Source organism: Lissotriton vulgaris, chromosome 10 (genome assembly GCF_964263255.1).
Source record: "Lissotriton vulgaris chromosome 10, aLisVul1.2, whole genome shotgun sequence".
In the NCBI taxonomy this organism is placed as follows: domain Eukaryota; kingdom Metazoa; phylum Chordata; class Amphibia; order Caudata; family Salamandridae; genus Lissotriton; species Lissotriton vulgaris.
In genome coordinates, this window is record NC_141698.1 from 620,224,584 (window position 1) to 620,251,188 (window position 26,605).

The following is a 26,605-nucleotide window of genomic DNA, read 5'->3' on the forward strand; positions in this document are numbered from 1 at the left end:
AGCTTTTTTAAGGCTTTTCATTATTTACCACCAACTTCTAGTTGGTGGTAAATAACGAATTCTGAAAGCCCAGTAGCACTGATTACAGTGCTACCTACATCGCAAAATACAGGATTCAGTAAAATTACTGAATCTGTATTTTAGGTGGCCCTACATCTCATTTTCCAAATACCGTCCGGTAATGACCAAAATTACCGAATTTCGGCCGTTACCGACCCGTATTTGCCTACCTACATCTGGCCCATAGTCTTTCGCGGGAGGAGGCACCCCCATGATGAATCATGACACCTCTGGTGTGTGAGGGGAACCATCCTGAAAAGGGAAACCCGCTGTCTTGGATGGAAGATCACATTCAAACAGTGTATTAACCTTCTTCCAAACCGGACCGGAGGCTCTTTTCGTGTTGACATTAATTTGGTGGGGAGTTAGCTCATGCAGGTCCTTAAAACTCTTGAAAACCCCAAGTGTTTTGATGGTACAACTGCACCACACATGCCAGGGATTTTAATGTTAGGGTGAACAAAAACGGGGATAGGTGACGTACTTTCCTGGTTCCCCAACCAATTGGGAATTCGGAAGATGTCTTTCCATGAACCCTAACTATCGCAACCGGGCTGTGTAAGAGCACCTCCACCCACTTCCTGAATTGGGGCCAAAGCCAAATCTTAGAAACGTCTGCTCAAGGAAAAGCCAGTGTCCTTCTGTACACTGTTAAGACTAGAAAAAATGGTTAGGGGTTCTGCCCACCTCACCCTCCCGTACCTGAGCAGGAGACATCCAAAGATGAAAAAGTAGAAACAAATGGTACTGAAGGGATCAATCCACTTTTAATTATCAAACAAGAAACAATTAATTGTCTTGTGATTTGCGAATTATACGCAGCGTAAGTATATATTTATTCATATACACATATATGAGCGAACAGCCAGAGAGGCACAATGTAAACAAATAACACAGTCTATATATACCACATCACATGTACATTATACACAAATACACAAAACACTATACAATACCAAAAACACTCTACTGTACCCTTGAGACAAAACATTATATATATACACCAATTTACATATGTACCTCCTCTTAATTTGGGGTGGAGTACACATCAAAATGGTAGTCCCAAAAACAAAGCACCAGGGGGTTAACTTATCAACCCAGCCTTCATTTGTGTTGGTGCACCTAGTAAAAAAACCAATCTTCCCTAAATTTTTACAGGGGACTCCGTTCAAAGCATAAGGTGTCGACGCAGTCGCGGTTGCGTTTCAGCCAGATGATATAGGCTTCATCAGGACATGGGTACTCTAGTAACAACAGATACATATATTATCCTCTTTCTACCTAAACAGGAAAACACATTACAGCTGCTAGAATTAAAACCTCTCCCCCACATGTGGAAATGCAGTGTCAATGGATGATTCCATCATCGAGAGAAAAGGAAAAACGGATCGTCAAGACCCAAACAAAGAAAAATCCAAGGACAAATAAAAATGAAATAAATATTAATCATAATGGAGACTATCAAAAAGACCCCAACCACACCTCCAAAGGTGAACAACACAAGCATGTGACAACATTTAAAAACTAAAAACAATCAATCAAATCACCTTATAACCCAAAGTGTATTAGTGCATGTACATGCCAAATACTACAAAACACATCACATGTCCAATATAAATACCTATTCTTCACGGCCCTGGCTAAACCTCGGGCTGGTATCACCGGCCCCCCCACAACCACCCTAGTGGGTGGGGTAGGAACCACCGTCTCAGCTCTATTCCCGTAGACTCAACATGAAGTAAACATATTTAAAGAGGCCCATCAATCACAGGGGAAGATCTTTCAGGGGGGACGCAACCACACAAAAGCCATCACTGACAACAGGATATCTAACACAGATCCCTGCGCACATACCTTTATATCTTCACAGTGTCCGCCCAGATAGAGAATAATATCTAAAGTGGCTCCAGTCTCGCAGTCTTCCTACAATCATGCCGGACCCCAGGAGAAGGAGGAAGAGAGGAACAACACACCGTCAGTCACTCGAACCTCTCTCCGCATTCCCCTCCACCAGTGTCCAAACGACGCTAACTAAAGGTACACACATGCTGGATAACGGGGATCTATAACCTAAACTACGTGCATACACCCACCTGTACTTACTCTCCAAGTCATTAACTTCACAACTGGTGGCAGAAGGCCGGTCATGTGCGGATCTAAATCCGAGTGAAGCAGGCAGCTCAAAGTACCCATAGTTCACGTGCCCGCCAAACACAGAGGGTTTCTCTCTCAAAGCTACATATCCGCCTAATTAAGACCCTGACAGAAACCCTCGAAGAAAGAGAACAGTCGGGGCCATACCTGCTTATCACTCCACTATCGTACCCAACACTCCCCTCAATAATCTGCTCTAATCTAAAGTGACCTCACTGCCCGCGCTGCGCGCTCGCATAAAAATGCGGCAAAGGGGGAAGAAATTACCTTCAACATCCAAACAAGGTCGGCGGCACGTTAACTCAGTGCTCGCTATTACGCCTCTCCAGCTAAACCGCCAGAGAATCAAGGGCGGCCGACAACGCGCATTCCAAATATGCGTGTCCTACGTCAAACAGTGCGTCCATCCCGCAAACAACACTAAAAAAGGACTACAAATCTCCAAGCGTTCCCGATAGCCATTTACTCTAAACTAATGCACTTCCACCGGCGCTTAAAGGTCACAAGTGCTCAAAATATTCCAGATTAATGTCCAATCTCACTCATGGAAGCCATGTCCTTCCCAGAACGGAATCAAGCATCCGAGGACCGGACCGGTTTCGTGGTAACACCTCTCATCAGCCCGGCTAGCTTGACTCCAGTGGTGTGGAGTGCCTGGGACCCACGTCTGAGCATCCCTAGCTCACTTATGGCGGAAATTGCAAACAAAACAGGTGATGGACCGAATGTGGATCAATGTCACACATTCACCCCAGTCCGAAGATCTGGGCCCAAAACCATCGTTTTTTTGCACTCCACACCACCCTGGGTTAGACAATGGCGATATGCAAATCAGCTCTGACCCTGTGCCCCATGGGAACAGTCCAGTCCGAACTACAAAAGCCATGTCCTTCCCAGAACGGAATCAAGCATCCGAGGACCGGACCGGTTTCGAGGTAACACCTCTCATCAGCCCGGCTAGCTTGACTCCAGTGGTGTGGAGTGCCTGGGACCCACGTCTGAGCATCCCCAGCGCACTTATGGCGGCAATTGCAAACAAAACAGGTGATGGACCGAATGTGGATCAATGTCACACATTCACCCCAGTCCGAAGATCTGGGCCCAAATCCATCGTTTTTTTGCACTCCACACCACCCTGGGTTAGACAATGGCGATATGCAAATCAGCTCTGACCCTGTGCCCCATGGGAACAGTCCAGTCCGAACTACAAAAGCCATGTCCTTCCCAGAACGGAATCAAGCATCCGAGGACCGGACCGGTTTCGAGGTAACACCTCTCATCAGCCCGGCTAGCTTGACTCCAGTGGTGTGGAGTGCCTGGGACCCACGTCTGAGCATCCCCAGCGCACTTATGGCGGCAATTGCAAACAAAACAGGTGATGGACCGAATGTGGATCAATGTCACACATTCACCCCAGTCCGAAGATCTGGGCCCAAATCCATCGTTTTTTTGCACTCCACACCACCCTGGGTTAGACAATGGCGATATGCAAATCAGCTCTGACCCTGTGCCCCATGGGAACAGTCCAGTCCGAACTACAAAAGCCATGTCCTTCCCAGAACGGAATCAAGTATCCGAGGACCGGACCGGTTTCGAGGTAACACCTCTCATCAGCCCGGCTAGCTTGACTCCAGTGGTGTGGAGTGCCTGGGACCCACGTCTGAGCATCCCCAGCGCACTTATGGCGGCAATTGCAAACAAAACAGGTGATGGACCGAATGTGGATCAATGTCACACATTCACCCCAGTCCGAAGATCTGGGCCCAAATCCATTGTTTTTTTGCACTCCACACCACCCTGGGTTAGACAATGGCGATATGCAAATCAGCTCTGACCCTGTGCCCCATGGGAACAGTCCAGTCCGAACTACAAAAGCCATGTCCTTCCCAGAACGGAATCAAGCATCCGAGGACCGGACCGGTTTCGAGGTAACACCTCTCATCAGCCCGGCTAGCTTGACTCCAGTGGTGTGGAGTGCCTGGGACCCACGTCTGAGCATCCCCAGCACACTTATGGCGGCAATTGCAAACAAAACAGGTGATGGACCGAATGTGGATCAATGTCACACATTCACCCCAGTCCGAAGATCTGGGCCCAAATCCATCGTTTTTTTGCACTCCACACTACCCTGGGTTAGACAATGGCGATATGCAAATCAGCTCTGACCCTGTGCCCCATGGGAACAGTCCATTCCGAACTACAAAAGCCATGTCCTTCCCAGAACGGATACAAGCATCCGAGGACCGGACCGGTTTCGAGGTAACACCTCTCATCAGCCCGGCTAGCTTGACTCCAGTGGTGTGGAGTGCCTGGGACCCATGTCTGAGCATCCCCAGCGCACTTATGGCGGCAATTGCAAACAAAACAGGTGATGGACCGAATGTGGATCAATGTCACACATTCCCCCCAGTCCGAAGATCTGGGCCCAAATCCATCGTTTTTTTGCACTCCACACCACCCTGGGTTAGACAATGGCGATATGCAAACCAGCTCTGACCCTGTGCCCCATGGGAACAGTCCAGTCCGAACTACAAAAGCCATGTCCTTCCCAGAACGGAATCAAGCATCCGAGGACCGGACCGGTTTCGAGGTAACACCTCTCATCAGCCCGGCTAGCTTGACTCCAGTGGTGTGGAGTGCCTGGGACCCACGTCTGAGCATCCCCAGCGCACTTATGGCGGCAATTGCAAACAAAACAGGTGATGGACTGAATGTGGATCAATGTCACACATTCACCCCAGTCCGAAGATCTGGGCCCAAATCCATCGTTTTTTTGCACTCCACACCACCCTGGGTTAGACAATGGCGATATGCAAATCAGCTCTGACCCTGTGCCCCATGGGAACAGTCCAGTCCGAACTACAAAAGCCATGTCCTTCCCAGAACGGAATCAAGCATCCGAGGACCGGACCGGTTTCGAGGTAACACCTCTCATCAGCCCGGCTAGCTTGACTCCAGTGGTTGGAGTGCCTGGGACCCACGTCTGAGCATCCCCAGCGCACTTATGGTGGCAATTGCAAACAAAACAGGTGATGGACCGAATGTGGATGAATGTCACACATTCACCCCAGTCCGAAGATCTGGGCCCAAATCCATCGTTTTTTTGCACTCCACACCACCCTGGGTTAGACAATGGCGATATGCAAATCAGCTCTGACCCTGTGCCCCATGGGAACAGTCCAGTCCGAACTACAAATGCCATGTCCTTCCCAGAACGGATACAAGCATCCGAGGACCGGACCGGTTTCGAGGTAACACCTCTCATCAGCCCGGCTAGCTTGACTCCAGTGGTGTGGAGTGCCTGGGACCCACGTCTGAGCATCCCCAGCGCACTTATGGCGGCAATTGCAAACAAAACAGGTGATGGACCGAATGTGGATCAATGTCACACATTCACCCCAGTCCGAATATCTGGGCCCAAATCCATCGTTTTTTTGCACTCCACACCACCCTGAGTTAGACAATGGCGATATGCAAATCAGCTCTGACCCTGTGCCCCATGGGAACAGTCCAGTCCGAACTACAAAAGCCATGTCCTTCCCAGAACGGAATCAAGCATCCGAGGACCGGACCGGTTTCGAGGTAACACCTCTCACTCAATTCAATTCTCAATTTTCTCCCTGAGTGTACTGGGGTCGCTCAGACGTGGGTCCCAGAGCCTCCACACCACTGGAGTCAAGCTAGCCGGGCCGATGAGAGGTGTTACCTCGAAACCGGTCCGGTCCTCGGATGCTTGATTCCGGTCTGGGAAAGATATGGCTGTTGTAGTTCGGACTGGACTGTTCCCATGGGGCACAGGGTCAGAGCTGATTTGCATAAAGCCATTATCTGACCCAGGGTGGTGTGGAGTGCAAAAAACGATGGATTTAGGCCCAGATCCTTGTACTGGGGTGAATGTAAGACATTGATCTACATTCTGTCCATCAAATTGTTTTTTGTAATTTTCTCCCTGAGTGTACTGGGGTAGCTCAGACGTGGGTCCCAGAGCCTCCACACCACTGGAGTCAAGCTAGCCGGGCTGATGAGAGGTGTTACCTCGAAACCGGTCCGGTCCTCGGATGCTTGATTCCGGTCTGGCAAAGATATGGCTGTTGTAGTTCGGACTGGACTGTTCCCATGGGGCACAGGGTCAGGGCTGATTTGCATAAAGCCATTATCTGACCCAGGGTGGTGTGGAGTGCAAAAAACGATGGATTTAGGCCCAGATCCTTGTACTGGGGTGAATGTAAGACATTGATCTACATTCTGTCCATCAAATTGTTTTTTGTAATTTTCTCCCTGAGTGTACTGGGGTAGCTCAGACGTGGGTCCCAGAGCCTCCACACCACTGGAGTCAAGCTAGCCGGGCTGATGAGAGGTGTTACCTCGAAACCGGTCCGGTCCTCGGATGCTTGATTCCGGTCTGGGAAAGATATGGCTGTTGTAGTTCGGACTGGACTGTTCCCATGGGGCACAGGGTCAGAGCTGATTTGCATAAATCCATTATCTGACCCAGGGTGGTGTGGAGTGCAAAAAACGATGGATTTAGGCCCAGATCCTTGTACTGGGGTGAATGTAAGACATTGATCTACATTCTGTCCATCAAATTGTTTTTTGTAATTTTCTCCCTGAGTGTACTGGGGTAGCTCAGACGTGGGTCCCAGAGCCTCCACACCACTGAATTCAAGCTAGCCGGGCTGATGAGAGGTGTTACCTCGAAACCGGTCCGGTCCTCGGATGCTTGATTCCGGTCTGGGAAAGATATGGCTGTTGTAGTTCGGACTGGACTGTTCCCATGGGGCACAGGGTCAGAGCTGATTTGCATAAAGCCATTATCTGACCCAGGGTGGTGTGGAGTGCAAAAAACGATGGATTTAGGCCCAGATCCTTGTACTGGGGTGAATGTAAGACATTGATCTACATTCTGTCCATCAAATTGTTTTTTGTAATTTTCTCCCTGAGTGTACTGGGGTAGCTCAGACGTGGGTCCCAGAGCCTCCACACCACTGGAGTCAAGCTAGCCGGGCTGATGAGAGGTGTTACCTCGAAACCGGTCCGGTCCTCGGATGCTTGATTCCGGTCTGGGAAAGATATGGCTGTTGTAGTTCGGACTGGACTGTTCCCATGGGGCACAGGGTCAGAGCTGATTTGCATAAAGCCATTATCTGACCCAGGGTGGTGTGGAGTGCAAAAAACGATGGATTTAGGCCCAGATCCTTGTACTGGGGTGAATGTAAGACATTGATCTACATTCTGTCCATCAAATTGTTTTTTGTAATTTTCTCCCTGAGTGTACTGGGGTAGCTCAGACGTGGGTCCCAGAGCCTCCACACCACTGGAGTCAAGCTAGCCGGGCTGATGAGAGGTGTTACCTCGAAACCGGTCCGGTCCTCGGATGCTTGATTCCGGTCTGGGAAAGATATGGCTGTTGTAGTTCGGACTGGACTGTTCCCATGGGGCACAGGGTCAGAGCTAATTTGCATAAAGCCATTATCTGACCCAGGGTTGTGTGGAGTGCAAAAAACAATGGATTTAGGCCCAGATCCTTGTACTGGGGTGAATGTAAGACATTGATCTACATTCTGTCCATCAAATTGTTTTTTGTAATTTTCTCCCTGAGTGTACTGGGGTAGCTCAGACGTGGGTCCCAGAGCCTCCACACCACTGGAGTCAAGCTAGCCGGGCTGATGAGAGGTGTTACCTCGAAACCGGTCCGGTCCGGTCCTCGGATGCTTGATTCCGGTCTGGGAAAGATATGGCTGTTGTAGTTCGGACTGGACTGTTCCCATGGGGCACAGGGTCAGAGCTGATTTGCATGAAGCCATTATCTGACCCAGGGTGGTGTGGAGTGCAAAAAACGATGGATTTAGGCCCAGATCCTTGTACTGGGGTGAATGTAAGACATTGATCTACATTCTGTCCATCAAATTGTTTTTTGTAATTTTCTCCCTGAGTGTACTGGGGTAGCTCAGGCGTGGGTCCCAGAGCCTCCACACCACTGGAGTCAAGCTAGCCGGGCTGATGAGAGGTGTTACCTCGAAACTGGTCCGGTCCTCGGATGCTTGATTCCGGTCTGGGAAAGATATGGCTGTTGTAGTTCGGACTGGACTGTTCCCATGGGGCACAGGGTCAGAGCTGATTTGCATAAAGCCATTATCTGACCCAGGGTGGTGTGGAGTGCAAAAAACGATGGATTTAGGCCCAGATCCTTGTACTGGGGTGAATGTAAGACATTGATCTACATTCTGTCCATCAAATTGTTTTTTGTAATTTTCTCCCTGAGTGTACTGGGGTAGCTCAGACGTGGGTCCCAGAGCCTCCACACCACTGGAGTCAAGCTAGCCGGGCTGATGAGAGGTGTTACCTCGAAACCAGTCTGGTCCTCGGATGCTTGATTCCGGTCTGGGAAAGATATGGCTGTTGTAGTTCGGACTGGACTGTTCCCATGGGGCACAGGGTCAGAGCTGATTTGCATAAAGCCATTATCTGACCCAGGGTGGTGTGGAGTGCAAAATACGATGGATTTAGGCCCAGATCCTTGTACTGGGGTGAATGTAAGACATTGATCTACATTCTGTCCATCAAATTGTTTTTTGTAATTTTCTCGCAATTAGAGAAGGTGCGCATCGTATGTGTATGGTCGCTGATTTCAATCTCTTTCAGATCCTTAGTGTTCGGACACACAGCACAGTTCATACAGCGGTAGTGTCCGATCACGGGTGGCAATCCTAGTAGGCTCCTAGTATCTTTTTGGCTTATCACCACCCTACTCGCCTTCACCAAATGCTGCTTTATATTTTTTCCTTTCCGAAACGCAAATAGCGGTTTTGGAATATTCAGATGTTCTATTAGTCTCCAATTTTTTTAAATGATCTGTTTCACCTTATTAGCTTTAGGATTGAATGTTAGGACGCAGGTCAACAATTTTCCCTCCTTCTTTTCTTTTGGTGTCAACAAACTTTCCCGGGGCGTGTACCAAGCACGTTTAAGTGCTGCTCTAACTAACTTCCTGGGGTATCCTCTATTGCAGAGTTTATTCATTAGAGTTTCCGCATTATCAAAGTAGTCGCTTTTGTTGGAACAATTGCGAACGAATACGCAAAAATTGCCCATAGGGCAAGTTTTCTTTAAGATTCCTGGGGTGGCCACTACTGAATTCTAAAAGTGTATTCCGGTCAGTAGGCTTAGTGTAAAGATTAACCTCCAGGTGTCCCTCGCTGTTATAAATCCACACATCAAGGAAATTGATTTTATCATTGCTTGAACTCATTGTGAATCTCAAATAAGATGAACATGCATTAAGCCACTCATGAAACCTAGTGAGTTCCTCACTATTACTATCCCAGATTAGGAATATGTCGTCGATGAAGTGCACCCACCTCGACAACAAGTGCCGAAATGGGTGCGCTTCACCGAAGACATACACCTCCTCAAATTGATCCATCACCAGGTTGGCAATCTCCAGTGCAAACCAACGCCCCATTGCGACTCCCTTAAGTTGTAAATAAAGGAAGTATTTAAAAGTGAAAAAGTTATTTTTCAGACAGATTTTAGCCAGTTCTAAGATGAATTTCGTAGGGACCTGGTGAGGTCTACTTCAACGGGCTAACACCATCCCCATTACCAGCAGTGCCTCATCCTGTGGTATGTTGGTGTAGAGACTCTCGATGTCGAAGGTGACCAACAACTGCTGGTCACCATCGAACACTGAGTTCTCTACCTTCTGAATACAATCCATAGTATCACGCACAAAGGCCCTGGTGGTACAGACAAATGGCTTAAGGAATGTGTCGATATATTTGGCTAAGGGCTCAAGCATTGAGCCGAATGCCGCAATAATCGGGCGTCCTGGAGGCTTTTGGGCGTCCTTATGTACCTTCGGAAGTACATATATGGTGGGTGTCTTTTGTTCCGAAGTATTCAAAAATTCATATTCGTTTTTGCCAAGATATCCCATGTCTAAGGCTTCAGTGGTCAGATGAAGGATTTTGGCTCTCAACATAGGGGCAGGGCTATTGTCTATTTTACGATAATGTGCAGGGTTACTCAGCTGTCTCAGTACTTTGCTGTCATACTCATCACTATCCCAAAGCACAATTCCCCCATCCTTATCGGCTGGTTTTATCACTGCTAAGGGGTTACTCGCTAAACTGATAAGGGCTTGTTGATCTTCTTTCCAAAAATTTAATCTATAAGAGATTCTCTTTTTATTCAATGTATCCAATTCCCTTAACACCTGGTTCTCAAAGAATATCACTTCATCTGGCATTCTTGCAGAGTCAGGGTAAAAGGTGGATCTAAGTTTCAGTCCACTCACATTCCATTCTGTTGGTTGTTCTTGATCTAAAAAAAAAGTCTTTAACCTAACCTTTCTGAGGAACTGTAGGACCTCCGTTTTCGTATCTACAGGGTCTTGTATAGTTAAAGGCACAAAGGTTAATCCTTTCTGGAGGACTCTTAATTCCACTGGGGTCAAAGATATTTTGGACAAATTATAAATAGGTATAGGCTCCGTATTCATGGAGCCATTTCTATGATTACCACCAGGGCCCTGGAGGTTGTTGGTCATATTCAACGTGGGTACACTCGTTGTCGCGTCCGAAAAAAATGTGGATCTTGCGCTGGAACTGGCTGTGGGAAAGATTGGAAAGGTTGATATTGTGGTTGTCTCTACCCTCGTCTATATCCCTACCACGCCTCCCCCCTCTGTCTGCCAAGGGTGGCGGGTTTTGCTGGTATTGGTAGTGGGGCTGATATAGCGGGTAAGGAGGATAATAATAACCTCCGTCACTTTGATCTGAATCAGATGAGGAATTAGAAAAAGTCAAAAATCTCGTTCTGGATCTTTCCTTGTACTGGGTATTAAGATTACCCGGATTTGTGTTCTTAAAGAAGTCGTCCTTCAAATAGGGATATACCAGTTCTTGTTGAAAGTTTTTTATATCCCTACTTAATTTAGTTGTTTTCAAATTAACAGTATGGGTTTTTAAGTCAAAGAGGGTCTTGTCAATACTATCTAGTAAAGCTTTAATATCAACTATAGTGGAATCTCCCTGTATCTCTTCCTCCAATTTTTTAATCTCCTTTAACTCTTCCTCACTGATACGTAATGCTGTATTAATAGATAGAACTATCCAGTCCTGTGAGCATTTCGTACCAACCCCACTAAAGTCAATCAAATAGGGTTTATCTTGAAGAAAAAGCACTGGGCTATTTCTCACCTGTAACCCTACAGGTATATGAACAAAAACGGGGATAGGTGACATACTTGCCTGGTTCCCCAACCAATTGGGAATTCGGAAGATGTTTTTCCATTAACCCTAACTATCGCACCCGGGCTGTTGAGGAGCACCTCCACCCACTTCCTGAATTGGGGCCAAAGCCAAATCTCAGAAACGTCTCTCTCAAGGAAAAGCCAGTGTCCTTCTGTACATTGTTGACATCTCAATGGTGTGGAGGGTCCCTAAAGAGACACTGATCAATCTAATAAACTGAATGCAAAGCATTAATAACCTTTTCAGCCAACTTAATATTTTAACTTAAGGGGTGGTGTACCTTTTTATGCAAATGAGGGAGAAACATTGTAACAATGTACTTCCAAAATAGTCTTCACTAAACCACTTATGTAATAACTTTTTTACATGGGGCCTGCTAATCATCCCTTCTTGAGCTCTGCCATTTGGTGGGTATTGGGTGTGGGTAGTCGAAAAGGGTGCTCTCTTTTGTTGTGCAGAGGGAATCTACTAGGTAGGACCTGCCACTTTCTTGCTACACAGACTGCTAATCAAAATGTCTGATAACAGCCAAATGAAGTGTCTTCCCCATTCATTGTGCTCCTGTTTGGTTGGGTACTCTAGTTTTGAGACACACTTGACAACACCTGCTGTGAGAGCCATAACCTTCAACAAAGACTGCACATGCTCTGCAGAGGGAGAATGCATTTTTTAAAAGGAACCACTACAAAGTGGTTATAGAGCCATTCCAGCTGACTCAATAGCCTCTGTCTGGAAAATGAATATATGAGTGGGACAAAAGATAACCCCCTTGGTTCCAGTTTTCTCATGATCAAGAGAACTGTTGATATTCAGGGTTGGTATCCTTGACAGCTAACCCAGAGGTGAGAGCACATCTCCTGAAGTCTGTGCCATCTTGTTGAAAGAGCTGCAGGTCTGCATGGTGCCCGGGAACCTGGCTGGGAACCTGGCTGACCTGCTTAGAGTGGGGGAAGAAGATTCTGACCCTCCAAGGATACGGCAGCCCAAGGAGAAAAATGTGAGGTGCTCTGCTCACAGCATGGTACGGCTCAGAAGAGTAAACTAAATCAAGGGAGTGTAACCGGTGCTGAGTCTAGATGTGGACCTCTGGCATTCCAGTAAGCTTCTTGACTAAGTTTTTATGCTTGCACATGTAATAACTTGAAAGCATGACTATCAGCACAAATGTTACATTGCAACCTGCTGACAGTATTTGACTGACTTTTGCTACTCTGCCACGGGATGACACTGCAGTCAGGGGACCTTTGATCAGCAAAATCCAGCTGTAGGGAGGATACATTTCTTGTTTTTGGGTGGTGGGACCACCTGGGTCTGATCTGCTTTCCCAGAGCAAGTGCTTTCCTAGAATGGCTGTGGGAAAAAGAGGCATAGCCACCTGCCCATGCCACTAATGTAAACAAAAAGGACCACTCATTCTCCTGTTGTCTGAGCCTTGCACTCAATATTTCCAAGTACCTGACACTGCAGTTAAAACAACCAAGTGAACTAGAACTTTCATTGTGCTTCTACCACTATTCCGAATTGACGTTTTGCTCTTTATGTATTGAAGGCTGAGGAAACATTTATCAATGGATTACAAAACAAGGAAGGCTGTTCATCTATGATATTCTGATCTTGCACATATAACATATTCTCACTAGCCATTTTTGGTGTGATTATAATCCACTGGGCTGGATAGCATTTAGTGTTCCTGTTTCCTAACCATTCGAGTTCTCATGATGCTTATTGACAAGCCCCTTGCGCCACCCATACATCACTTTTTCCCATATTAAAGTGAGGCACAGGCGGTGCAAGTGGCTTGTAAATAAGCCCCTGAGTCTCTACCACACACTGCCTCCTCGAAAAGCCTTTAACTGCTTGCGCTCGCTACCCTGAGAGGAAATTGCATAAGGGGATGTGCTTGGCACACAGTTTTTAGTACCATACTTGTTCTTTCTCAGGACGTCTATTGTAAAAGGCCGAAACCAGCATAGTTAATGCCCAACAACATGCACAAGATGGCCCAGCACCCTTGAAATATTTTTCACAGTATTCAAAGACGTTTTCACAAATATTTATATCACAAACAATTCATGGATGACCAAATGTTTTCTCAAGGAGAAGTCAGAATGAAGGCTCTTCAAAACAGCTTTCAAGGGATAAAACTTACTCTCAAAATACCACAAATCATCATTGCTAAGAAATCATCAAAGTATCTCTCCCAGCGGCAACTATACCAGGCTTACCTTAAAGCACCTGAAGGCAAATAAATGTTCATCAGTCACAGCATATAAAGATGCAAGGAATCTGGATGCTCCAGAGCTAAATTTACTAAAATGATACATTAAAGACTTTAGAATGATAACATGCTATCTTATTCTTATAGAGGTAACACTTCTGCAAAGAATGCATAGAGTTACTGTTTATTCAATGTCTTAAGGGTGATGTTTTTTTTTAAAGACAATATCCCATTGCAACCGGAAAAGCAGTATATATGAAAAGAATCAAAATCTTGCCACATATGTTACCTTTAGTTTGACAGCCAATGCGTCTTTAGTAGGCAGGGTTGTGCTTTATAGAAATCTTTAATCGAAATGAAATGGTTGACAAACGTACAATGAACATGCTTTCTAGTTAAGCCCAACAAATCTCAGCGGCTTGGTACTGTGGCGAATGATAAAGGGCAGGCCAAGCACTTTTCAGTCGAGTGCAAGTATATTGTTGTGATCTGGGCAGCTGACGGAGATCTAACAAATACTTGCTGCAATAACATTGAAAACTCTTTTTAACATATTTTCACAATCCAATAAAGAGATCAAGAGATAAAAAAGGTTCATACACCAGTCTCAAAACATAGAGTACAGAACTGAAAATAACCATTTCATTCTACTAGAAGAAGGTATTCATCACATTTTGCATGTGTTATTTTCCAAAAACGATTTTTCTGGGACAATCCAACAGTCGCTTATACCGGAACTAAGAAACGATCAAAATGTAGTAACTAGACCTGGTGTGAAGGCATGATTTCAAGAACAATGGGTTTATACCCCTTGGAAAAGGAGTGAAGTCCTTTCGCTAAAGTCACAACTCCCCGACCCCCGAAAGAACCCTGCAGCTTACCATAAGGAGCTTACAGAAGCGGCCTCCTCAGCTGTTATGACCTTAGCTGATATAGAGCTATTTTTTGGGTTACTAGTCCCCGTTGACGTGTGGTGTCAGGTGCATGACCAGGACCATGCCGCAGAGTTGGGCGGGACTTGGTATCAGATTAAAGATTGGGATAAGGATCGAAAGACTGGTGATAAACCAAAACCCGAACTATTGGCTTTACCGGGTCAGATTAATACCTATATACATTCTTTAATTCCACCCCATAAAGTAGATTGGGACAAATTGACAGCGTGTAAGCGGAAGAAGGACGAAAGTGTTTCGGATTTCTTCACTAGATTTGAGGGTGTACTTATTGACTTTAGTAGGCAAGATTTGTCAGTGGAAGGTGGTATATGATTATTTGTTAATCGTTTCATGACAAATCTGTTACCAGAAGTCTTTGCACGACTACAAGCCACTGAGAGTACTCGAACCACTTCTACAACTTAGGTTATACTGAGTATGGCTCAGTATTATGAACATAGGGAAAATAAGAGTAAGGATGAGACGGAAAAGAAAACAAAGGATCTTAAGACACGAGTGTTGTTACAGCAAGTCATCAGAGGACGAGGCAGAGAGAGAGACGGTAGAGGGTTCGTCCCAAGGGGGGGCGGGAACTGGACGAGGCGGAGGACCAGCTGTTGTTTTGGGAATAAACCAGTGCGACTACTGTAAACAGGAAGGCCATTGGCGGTTTCAGTGTATGTTGTTGCTGGCTCAGAATGGGGCAATAAAAGGGAGAGGAAGAGGTCGAGGTGGTGTGGATCAGAGTCATATGGGGAGAGAGGAGACAACTCACAATGAATCTGAAAAGAATTATTTGATAATCCGAGAGGTAGGCAGTACTATTACGAAGACTGTGTGATTGATGGGACCGAAGGGTATGCTTACACGTAGGACAGCCAAGGACAGAGTAGGGGACAGGTGTCAGTACCCGTTCATCAGCAAGGTCCTTATATGCAAGGGCGGTTGATGGGGACATCTGAAAACTTTTTTGTTGATACGGGTGCGATGAATAGTTCCATTTCTCGTTCGCTGGTCCCAGGGGCTTCTCTGTCTGAGCAGAATAATGTTTCGGTGGGATTTTCTGGAATTCCGGTGGTGAGCCCCATTTCTAAACTTATTCCATTTACAATTGGTCCGGTTACAGTGGACTCTCCGTTTCTGTTGACTTCGCATTGTGGGGAGAATCTATTAGGATTAGATCTGTTGAAGAAATGGCATGCACAGATTCATTTTTCCCCTGATGGTGTTTATCTGACCATACAATCCCCTGGTAAACATACTTTGCAGTGCTTTGATAAAAATGAACGCCTCCCTCCTGAGTTTGCTGCTATCCCAGCGACACTGTGGGCCACAGGAGACACAGATGTAGGATTGTGAAAGATTCCACCCGTTTCTATTACTTTGAAACAAAATGCTTATTTACCGTGGATACCTCAGTACAAGATTTCACAAGCAGGCAAGAAAGCTCTGCTCTCCATCATACAAGATTTGATCCAAAAGTGTGTGGTGGAGGAAACGGCTGCCAATATATGCAACAGTCCCATTTTACCGATTTTGAAAAAGGCCCTTGTCAGGAGCAACTCTGACCATGTTGATACTTACAGCTTTGTAATTGACCTGCGAGAAATCAACAAGATAGTGGTGCCGCAATACCCTGTGGGTTCTGACATCACTACTATCCTCACGATGATTCATCCCACTGCTAAATATTTTTCCATTATTGATTTAAAGAATGCTTTCTTTAGCATTCCGATTCACCCTGATAGCCGTCATATTTTCGGCTTCTCCTTATCTGGTCACAGCTTCCGGTTTTGTTGCTCTTCCCAGGGGTACACTGAGAGTCCTAGTATTCATAGTCAGGCTTTGAAAGCATTATTGGATGATTTGAGCTTGCCTCCTGGTAATGTGCTCTTGAAATATGTTGACGATCTGTTGGTGGCCTCCGACACTGAAGAAGGATGTAAAGTAGCCACGGTTAAATTATTGTCTCATTTGGCGGCCAATGGTAATAAAGTATCTCTTTCCAAATTTCAATATTGTCGACAGTAGGTGACCTACCTTGGTCATCTTCTGTCGAAAGAGGGGAGGAGACTAACCCCTGAGCGTGTGACTACCATTTCTGACATGTCTGTACCTCGTACTCAGCGTGATGTTCGTGCATTTCTTGGCATAACTTCTTACTGCCGCCAGTAGATTCCTAATGTTTCTCTTCTCACTAAACCTCTCCTGTACTTAACCACTAAAGATGTGCATGAACCTCTACCCTGGACTGATGAGTGTCAAAGCTTTTGATTCTTTGAAATCTGCACTTTGCTCTGCACCCCTCTTAGGTACGCCTGATTACCGAAAACTTTTTGTGCTTTATGTACACAAGGTGGACGGTTGCTCGCTTTCTGTGTTGACACAAGGATTTGGTAGTAAGCAGAGACCTTGTGCCTATTTCTCGGCGGTGTTGGATAACGTCGCCAGAGCACTTCCTAGCTGTTTAAGGGCTAATGCTGCGGCCGCAGTGGCCATTCGACAGTCGGAAGGGCTAGTTCTGAATACTGACCTCACAGTGATGGTAGTGCACGCTGAGGATACATTACTGAACAAAATGAAGACCCAGCACCTTACGAGGGCGCGTCTTACAGGCAATGAATTGACTTTGTTTGCTCCCCATTTTACAATAAACAGTGTGCCACTCTGAATCCCACCATGTTACTACCCCTCCCTTCGGACGAAAAAAACAATGATGTACATGATTTTATATTTCGGATGGAGGAAGAGACAAAGGGATGGGTAGATCTCACAGACATTCCTCTATATGACCCTCAAGGGGAATTGTATGTCGATGGCTCTTGTTTCAAATTACCAGATGGCATGACAACTGCTGCATATGCGATAACTACTCTTCACACTGTGGTTGAGGCTGCTCGAGTACCCTATCAATCGGCACAGGCAGCGGAGTTAGTGGCATTGCTTCAGGTCTATAAGTTAAGTGAAGGATTGAGAGTAAATATTTACACAGACAGCCAATACGCCTTCGGCGTGGCTCCTAGCTTCGGGCGCCTGTGGGCGGAAAGGGGATTTCTCACTTCCCATGGTCAGAGAATACAACATGGCCCTTTGATTTTACGATTAAAGACAGCATTGACGTTACCAGAAATGGTGGCCGACGTTAAATGCAGTGCACATAAGACAGTAGTGGATACAGTAGGTGAAGGTAATGCTTTTTGCTGATCAGATTGCTAAAGAAACTGCAAAATCCAAAATGACCTCAATGTTCGTGACTACTTCTGCTAGATGGATGTTGGAGACGGACATGTTTGACAGTACAATGGAGAGTGTCCGAGAAATACAGAAAGAAGCTACCCCTGCTGAACTGGCTTATTGGGAGAAGGAAGTGGGGAAATTAGTTGCAAATGATTGCTGGATTGATTTATCTGAGAAATAGTGATGGTTGTTGCCCAATGCATTAGTAAATGCCGTATTGACCATGGCACACGGCTCAGCACATATTGGGGCAAAGGGTATTTGTGCACTTCTAGACCCTGTGTGGAATAATCCTAATATCCCAGGAACTGCTGCTCAATTGGTGCAATATTGCTTGGTTTGTTTACGACATAATCCTGGAAGGAGGGAACCTGTTTTGAGTGGAAATTTTGCACCACCATGTTTTCCTTTTGAGGGGCTCCAAATGGTTTATATCCAGCTGGAACGTGTGAATAATCTAAAGTATGTCCTGGTTGTGATGTGTTTCTTCAGTAAATGGGTGGAGGCCTACCCAACCAAAGAAAACACTGCTCAGGCAAAAGCAAGGGCTCTCATAAAGGAGTACTTCTCACGCTATGGATTGCCTAGGGTGATCTGGAGTGATAACGGGGGCACTTTAATGCAGATCTTATCAGTCATGTTTGTAATGGGTTACAAATTTAGCAGAAATTCCATGCGGCTTGACACCCTCAATCTGCAGGATTGGTTGAGAAGTATAATGGGATACTGAAACTTAAACTGGCCAAGATTCAAGAAAGTACTGGGTTGAGTTGGCCAGATGCCTTACCACTAGCACTGATGTCAATACGAGTTGCCCCACATTCTCATTCTGGCTTATCTCTCTACGAGGTGATCTTTGGGCGCCCTGCCAACCTTTGGGGCGTCCTGAGACCCAGAACATTTCGTGATATTGAATATCCTATGATGACAGATTATCTGTATGCCCTGACTAAAGATCTTCGTTCTATTCATCAACAAGTTTCAGCAGTTTTGCAGCCCCTTGCATTTTTTGGAACATGGACAGTTGGTTCTGGTCTGCAACTATCAGCGGAAATCCAGTGTGGACCCTCATTGGTCCGAGCCCTTTCAGATTCTACTGGCCACACGGACGGCGGTTAAGGTGAACGGCAAGAGACATTGGATCCATGTCTCGCACGTAAAAAAACTGCCTCTCCCGCTTCCTTATGATCAGCAAAACCAGGAAGGAGTTTTGACCCAGGAAAGTGAACGCACCCCTCGCTTTGTTCCTTTTTCTGTTGGAGAAGGGCTAGGAGAAGGAGCATCGGGCTCAGAAGGGGTTTTGTCATCTGCACAAGTGATTGCCCGGTATTCTGTTGCTCCTTTAGTTGAACGAACGGCTCGTAATACCCCTGTTGCGACAGATTCGCCATCCTCTTGCTTGTTCCCTGATCAGGAAACGCCTGGCCATGTTCGATACAATCTGCGGCCCGGAAAACGACACAGTACCCTAGGTGAAGATGGTAGGAGATAGGGAGAGACTTGAGTAATAGGGTTTGTTAGGTACGCTTCTGGGGTACTGAGCGAGACACTGGACTGAACACGCTGAGAGGCTTGAACATTTGCTTGCTCTATTCAGAAAGAAATTCTTAATTTTTCTGTTTAAGAGGGCCCAGGTTGTATTTTCTTCAAGGGTTGTGTGAGAACATAACTCCAACGTGAGAAGTTGTTTGGTTTTATTTGTGATGAACGATAGAAGCCTGCCTGTGAGGCTCTAGACGAACACCGGAAAGAAGCACCCTCCGGCAGGTTGGACTGCATTGCCCGAGTTTATTTTTTGGACTGTAAGCTAGCATGTATCCTTTTGCTCGTTTTGTCCCTAAAGAGGAGCGTCCTTTTGCACCACATCATCTCCCTGTAAATATGCCTGTCTTTTCTAGTTAGACCCAACGTGTTAAAGTCGCATTTGTGGTCATTATACCGACCTTGTTAATAATATTGATGGGAGTGTTTATATATTTAGAATTTCGCCACCCTATGCATACTGTCTTAGGAACCATTGCCCCGCCTCTGGAACATGTATTTTATACCTTGGCCCCACATAAGGAAAGGCACCTTCAGACTTACACAAAAAATGTATTTGTTGAAATGCTTCATCAAACACACAGTGCTACCAATACTACGAATTGTTGGGTCTGTGGCATTCTGACCTCTGTTATGCACAAGCACAATTAGTTTATATCTTTACCCCTGTCTTATTTAGGAAGTTGTGAAACTTGGTTTAAATTACTCTCTATGATGTATATGCACAATTCAGTGGATACTCAAAGATATTCAGAGAAGAATTATGAGATGATTCTAGCATATATAGAAATTCACCAAGGATTTGACCCAAAGGGAAATGATGAGGAGGGATCCCTAGATCCGAATGCATGTGTGAATATGTATACGACACATGAAAATATCAACTGGTTAAAGAATGACATTTTGGATTTCGCAGAGTTCAACTTCACCCAGTATTTTCAACAATTCAAAGAAAGAAATGTTACAGATGATAGGGCCATTCCAGTACCTATATTAAATAGTACCTCTGCATTTGTGTTCAGGGAGCAGAGTCCATCTCGGTAGGGGAAAGTCGATGCAATTATACCTATCGGTTATGTACCTTTAGTAGTCCACCATTGTTGACTCCCCCTAATGTATATTTCGTTTGTGGTGAAAATGCCTATACTTGGCTTCCCCGCAGCTGGATCGGCCATTGTTACCTGTCTTTCTTGTACCCTCCAGTTTATATAGCCCCTTTTAATTATCACAAGGATCATCGTTTAGATAAACGAAGCCTGCCACTTACCAGGAATAGAAGAGAGATAGATGCCACTGACTTAGACCAAACTGATACCCCTGAACAGCATTTCATCGATATTGTAAAGGGAGTATTTCCTATTTGGGGACCTATAATTACTACTAAGGAAGAACGGCGTTTGTCCAGAGTAGTTGAAAGGGTTTTTAACACTACTGCGGGCATATTAACCAATTTAACTGTAGAGCTTCAAGCGACAAGTCTGGTTTAGCTTCAGAATTGTATTGTTTTAGATGTTATCTTGGCTGATCGAGGTGGAGCATGCTGTGTGATCGGCAGTTCCTGTTGCGTATATATCCCTGACTCCGCCCCCTCTGTTCATTTGTCCATTCAAAAGTTACATCGACTGGCAGCTGAAGTACATGCGGAAACTGGTACCTGGTCCCTCTCTGGTTGGTTCTGGGGTCTGTTGTCCACTTGGGGATGGAAGATTCTGATGGTGCTGGCAAGTATAGCTGGTATCATATTCACCTGTTGCCTTTGCATACAATGTGGGCCCGCATGTTGCTCTTACTGTGCTACTAAACTCACCTCCTCTGTGGCTGATCCTTCCCCCGCTGCGGTAAAAGCCCAATTAGTTCAGCAAGAAATAAAGGATATAATGCAGATTGATGAAGGGATATTTGAAGACTGAACAATTTTAGTTAGCTACATCATGTTAAAAGGGCCATTCTGAGGGATAAAAAATAGATTTTGCAGAAACGGGGAGTATCGGACATATATATTGTGTTAGCCTGATGTAGGTATATATCCACTCTGCTTAATATGTACACAACATATTCCAAATATGCTTTAGCTGGCATTAAAGGTTTATTCTTAGTGCTGTGCTCCATACTAATAGAGCAGGCCGAGAACCATACAGACGCCTTATTCTCTCCTTCGTGCTAGAACACAAGCTGTGATCATGTGTTATTCTCCAGTAGTTGTCAAGTCCCAGTTCATTTGACCTACTGAGAGCAGCTGAAGGTAAACTGTTTTCCCTCTGTCCTGGGACTTAAGGTCGCATCTGGCTTTGGGTGCGATCAGAACATTCCTGAAGGCGCCATACCTACACTCCCGGGAACCAGGACGAAAGGGAGTCACCCCTCCTGACCTTCCCAGTAATAAATAGTAAAGCTTTGAACCAATCATGTGTGCCATATATGGTCCTTCCTTGGGGCTCAAGGGCCGAGTGGTATTTTTCCATTTACGGTGACTTCATGTGTTGAACTGAAAGTATATATGTTTGGTTTTGACTGTAAGCCAGCAGTCTTCTCCGCGCACCTGATGGGTGAGGGATGGAGAGGCTCCTCTATAGAGTATTTTGCTTAATAAATGATTGACCCTTCTTCACTGCCAACTGACTGGTTATTTGGTAATGGTATTGGGGCTATGTGGTAGGTATAGAATTTTCTGTTATTATTACTGTACATCAGTTTTTTTTAGAAAAATTTGGTGTTTTTGGTCACCTCTCTGGCCTTGGCCTGGCAGCTGTTGTTATCCAGGTCGCTGGTTGTGGGCCCCTTTCGTGTGTTGAATTCTCCTCCAGACCCCCAACCTCCTCTTCCCCTATTGGAGCATCTACTTTGTTGATATGTTCCAGGCCACTGTCTCCTCACCTTGGTAGGGGATCACCATGGTATCTTCCACAGTAGTAACCTTTTATGCTCCAGGCTCATAGAGTATGTGGAACTTCCAGCCAGGCCGGCGTTTTCACATGAGTATATGATTCCAGTGTCCCAAGGGGCAGAAATGGGCTTTTCATTGTTGTCCAGCCTTTGTATTCTGTTCTCTTTGGACTTGTGTGCCGTCTGGGTCATCCTCTGGTTGGGACCATACTGGATGGACCAGCATTGTGTCTCACTGGCGTCCTTTAAGCGGGATGGTCCACGGGGGCACCAGGCTGCCCAGTTTGGTGTCCCTCTGAATTCTTGCAGGATTTCATGAAAGCATCTTTCAAGGTTTGCCCTTTTATGTAGTGCGATCCTTAATGTCTTCTTTAGGGTGCACATGAAACGCTCAATGTTCTCATTTGCTTGAGGCCTCTGTGGAATGATTCGTTGGTTTCATATACCAACTTTTTCCAGGAAGTTTTGGAATTCTATCCCCTGAAATGGTGGCCTATTGTCGGTTTTGATCTCTTCCAAGAGTCCAAACAGAGCCAGGACCTTCTCGAGTGCAGGTCCGAAATTGGAGAATGCTGTTGACTCAATTAGCTCCATTGCAGGGTACTTCTAGTGACTGTCCACTAGTGCCATGGTGGTGTGTACAATGGGGAAAGTGTCGAAGTCGAGAAAGACCTTCCTCCATGTCATGTCACACTGCGTCTCATTGATTACAGGCCCAGGGGCCTCTGGGCTGCTGGTTACTTGGCATGTGTGACATTGTTGCACAAGGTCCTCCACAATTGCTTTCAGTCCAGGAAACCATACTTTCTCTCTTAGATGATCTATCTCTTGGTAGCTCCTCGGTGACCTCCTTGGGCTAGCTCTAACACGTGGTGTATCATCCCGTTGGGAATGACAATGCGGTGCCCCTGTAATAGCAGGCCTTCCAAGGTACTACTCTGCTCATGAGTGACTCTCAAGAGCTGCATCAGACGTTCTTTGTCAGGGATCCCTACTGGTTGATATCTTGTAGGAACCCATGCCAGTTACCTTTTTGCATGGTGTTGATGACCTTCACAAGTACTGTGCTTTTTGTTGTAGCAAGTCTGATTTCCTGTGGGTTAGTGCCTTCGGTAAGTTCCCTCAGATTCACAAGGTTTATGTACTCCCCCATTTGTCAGGCGTCATGTCCGGTTGTGTCTCCCTCTGGTGATAGTAGTCTGGAGTGGAAGTCTGCTGGTTTCTTGGAGCCTTGCCAGTATACAATCTCGAACCAGTATTGCTGCAGCCGTATCACCCATCTCTTGGTGGGAGAAGCAGTAGGGTTCCCTTGAAGAGTGTAAGCAATGGTTGGTGGTCAGTGACTACTCAGAATGTCTGCCCCAGAGGTACAGATGGAGGTGCACTTCATTGCGAGAACCTCTCTATTCTTTTCAGTCATATCTGGCTTCCATCAGTGTGAGGGCCCACCTGGTGTCGGCCCTCATAGGACCATTAGGGGTTTCGTGATGGTCGCTGTGTTAGGAAATAAGTGTCTGCAGTAGGTGGCCATCCCGAGAATGCTGAAAAATTCTGTGGCAGTTCAAGGTGCTGAGGCTTGTTGGATCACATGCAACTTCTGGGGGTCTACTTGGATTCCATTATTCGTAAAAATGTAACCAAAGAACTCTATGCTTATCTCAAAGAAGGAGAATTTCTCGTTGTGGAGAGGGACGCCTTGATCGCTCAACCACTTTGGGGTGGCTATAAAATGATGATTGTGTTCTTCCCCTTTCATGGAGAATATGAGGATGTCATCACTAATCTTCAAAACCCTTTGTAGGCTGGAGAGAATCTCTCGAATGGCATTCTAAAATCTCTCCGCCGCAGATGTGATCCCAAAGTTTCAGCGCTTCTATCGCCTCAGACCTGGGTGTGTTGAGAAGGTTTTAATGTATCTACCATCCTCATTGAGCTGAAGTTGGTGGTACCCGGTATTCGGTACAACCTTTGAGAACCACCTGGCCCCATGAGGTCTGCGATTATGTCATTCACGGTGGGTGTGATGTGCCTCTATCGCTTGATGACTTTGTTGGGGAGGCACATGTTCAGGCAGATCGTGCCCATCTGCTTGAGTTTTTCTACAATGACCATTTGGGACACACATGACATGAGGCCAGAGACTTTCTCAATGATACCCAACCTCTAGAACTTGTCCATATCCTGCTTGACTAATTGACGCAGGTGAAATGGGACTCTCCAGTGTCGGAGTGCCACTAACTGGACTCACTTCCCTACATGTAGTTATATTGGAAGGCCCTTCAGGCACTCCAGCCATCAAAAAAGGGGTGAACAGGCTTAGGTGTTTGTCTATCTGGAAGGCTTGAACATTACTGGCAAATAATATGAGGCCCAGGTCTTGTTCCGTGAGGCATCCTATGAGGATCTCGGCTTCCCCTGCAGTGACATGAAACTGTCTTAGGACTATACATCCATTGTTCCTTTCAGTGGTAGGGGCATCCACCCTCTATATGTGTAGATCTTGGTAGTTTATGGTGAGAGTATTGGCCTTGGGCAGAGGTGTCTGTATTGCTGGAGGCACATTACATTTATGGATGTTCCTGTGTCAATGAGGGCTTAGACTGCCGTGCCTGCCACATTAATTTTGCAGGTGAACTGTGGCTTCCGATTTTTCTTGAGGTGCTCAGTGAATAATACAAGAAAGACATCCTCGTCTTCTGATGGTGTCTCTTCCTGGCAGCTGCTCGGACACAATTGCCAGGGGACTAGACTCTGATCTTCAGGGTCATCCAATGAGAGCTGTAGAATGGCCTTCGCTGCTGGTGTACGTCCTCTGGACCCTCATTTTGAGGGCCCCTGCAGCACACTTTGACGAAGTACTTGAGCTTGATTCTGTTGGAGCATGTTTACCCCTGGGCTGGGCAGCTTTCTATGGGTGTTTGTCCCTTCCGCTGTTGTTGCATTGTGTGCTAGATGCAGAAGGTTGCTGCTGCCTCTAGTTCAGGTGGAAACTGCAGCTACGGTCTCCATTTTGTTGGTGGGTGGCCTGCCGCTGCTGTTGCTGTGGGTAAGAGCCATCTCTATCTCTTTGGCTCGCACTATAGAGAGGTTGTGGGATTGAGCCAAGATCAAGATGCCTTCTGTCTTCCAGGCTGATGGAGGGTTGTCACAGGATCAGACCTCAGAGGGTTTTAGACCACATATTTGGATAATTTGCAGTCGGACTTCCTTCAGCTGGTCATTGGCAGTGCAGGTGCTGCCCAATTTGTGGAGGTGGACATAGAAGCTCTCGTGGACTCCCTTTCAAGTTGGTGGCCTGTCATAATTCGAAAAGTTCGAAGTCTGGGTTTTGGGTTCAGTTGAGGGTCGAAATGTGCATTCAGGGCTTTGACGGCTGCTTTGTAGTCATCGTGTGCACCTGTGCCTGAGAGGGGTTTGAAGACTGTATATATTTCTTCCTATGTGTAGTGGACCAGGAGGGAACACTCGAAGGTGCAATCAATTTGGCTGGTTCCACTGAAGTAGTTGTTTAACTGTCCCACCCACATCTTCTATCTAGGGGGCAGCGGTTGCTGGGTCGGCCAGTTCACTGAATGGTTGAAGCGCTGCAACAGGGTTATGCTGCAGAGTTGCGTGGCATGTGTGTTGCATGTACTGAGCACATGAATCAGTCGTGACTGCCTGGCCCCGCAGGCCAAGGGGCATACTGATGGGCTGCTGCAGTGTGATGTCCAATGCAGCATAGCGTGGGGGGTGGGCAAGAGGCCGACATCATCGTTCTGTGGCCATGCGGCAGGGACAACCTTTATGGTGTAGCGTGCAGTATTGGCTGGATCCAGGCTCACCATGGGTATGATTGGCTCAGCGTCAGCTCCTGGCACTCGGAGCACACTGCGGAGGTGCTGTGCTGATGCACTGTCCCCGGACAGCTGGTGGCAGGAGACGAGGAGGCAATCATTGGCAAGTAAGGGGACTGTGTTATGGCCTGTGGCTTGCATGGACTGAGCAGGAGGCAACAAGGACACAGAGACTGATGCGCCATCCTGGGCAGTTGCAGGGGAATGGCTGCTGGGGTCTGGTTGAAATGAAAATGAAATGAAATAAAAAAGAGATTTATAAAGCTTCTCTTAACGAGGGTTGCAGAGTGCAGCTGCCAAAGGTGATGTGGGGGTACGATGGCGGTGAGAATGGCGGAGTTGCCTCATCACCAATGTGATGCGGTGCACTATGGGAAACGTAGGACGCACAGGAGGCAAGGAAAAACAGTTTCACACACGTAGCTCTACTGTAGGGCGGAAAACCCTGACCAGTCTTCCGCCCATTTATTTATACCATCGGGCCAC